Raw genomic sequence first — 866 nt, forward strand, 5'->3', positions numbered from 1 at the left:
ACGCTCCACTGTGCCTGGCTCAGCAGCAAGTTTTGAAAGCCGAAAAGCAGATACCTGAAAGGTAGGTGCTGTAGTGGACCTGAACAAGCATTCCATGTGGAAATCTGGAAAACAGCCCAATTTACCCTGCAGAGTCCTCAAAATGCTCAAGAATTGGCAGGACCAGCTAACTCTGGAACTGGGGTCAAGGGAGCAATAAAATAAGGAGTATTTGGCAAAATCTCTTAAGAAGCAGACTCCTTGGGATTGTGGCTCAGCATTAGAGCAGTCGCCTCCCACGTACGAGGCCCTGGGTTCCATCCGATCCTCAGCACCACATACAAAAATAAACAACTAAAATAAAGGTGTTGTGTCCATCTACAACTAAAAAATAAATATTAAAAAAAAAAAAAAAAGGAGCAGACTCCTGATTCCCAGCCTCTATTTCACACTGATGGACAACTGTAACTTCAGGTTTAATCTCTGGAGAGGACAACAAAGAGGGTCTTGCCTGGAGGGTGCTGGGTATTCTCAGAAGTTCTTGTTTGTTTTTTAAAACTATGGGATGCTTCACCAATTTGCCAATTTCCTTACACAGGGAACATGCTAATCTTCTCTGTATTGTACATATTTTAGTGTATGTGCCACAAAAGTGAGCACTTTCTACTGATTCTTCCTTTAAGTCTTTTGTTCATGATTTTTTAAATATTTGTTTTGTATATCTTTTTCAACTTTTTAAAATTTCTGTGCCCTTATATTTTTTGTTATATCTAATGTAAAGTGTGTTTGCTGTTTTATTTATTTATTTATATTTTTAGAGAGAGAGAGAGAGAGAGAATTTTAATATTTATTTTTCAGTTTTTGGCAAACACAACATCTTTGTTTGT

General features: G+C 37.6%; 1 non-coding gene across 1 annotated transcript; it reads right to left on the reverse strand.

The window, feature by feature from the left end:
* Positions 1–533: 533 nt before the first annotated feature.
* LOC120892459 (U6 spliceosomal RNA) lies at positions 534–639 on the reverse strand. The gene has a single exon (XR_005737182.1). It is a non-coding gene; the product is annotated as a U6 spliceosomal RNA (small nuclear RNA).
* Between the last annotated feature and the right edge of the window lie 227 nt (positions 640–866).

This window comes from Ictidomys tridecemlineatus, chromosome 9 (assembly GCF_052094955.1).
Source record: "Ictidomys tridecemlineatus isolate mIctTri1 chromosome 9, mIctTri1.hap1, whole genome shotgun sequence".
NCBI classification, from domain to species: domain Eukaryota; kingdom Metazoa; phylum Chordata; class Mammalia; order Rodentia; family Sciuridae; genus Ictidomys; species Ictidomys tridecemlineatus.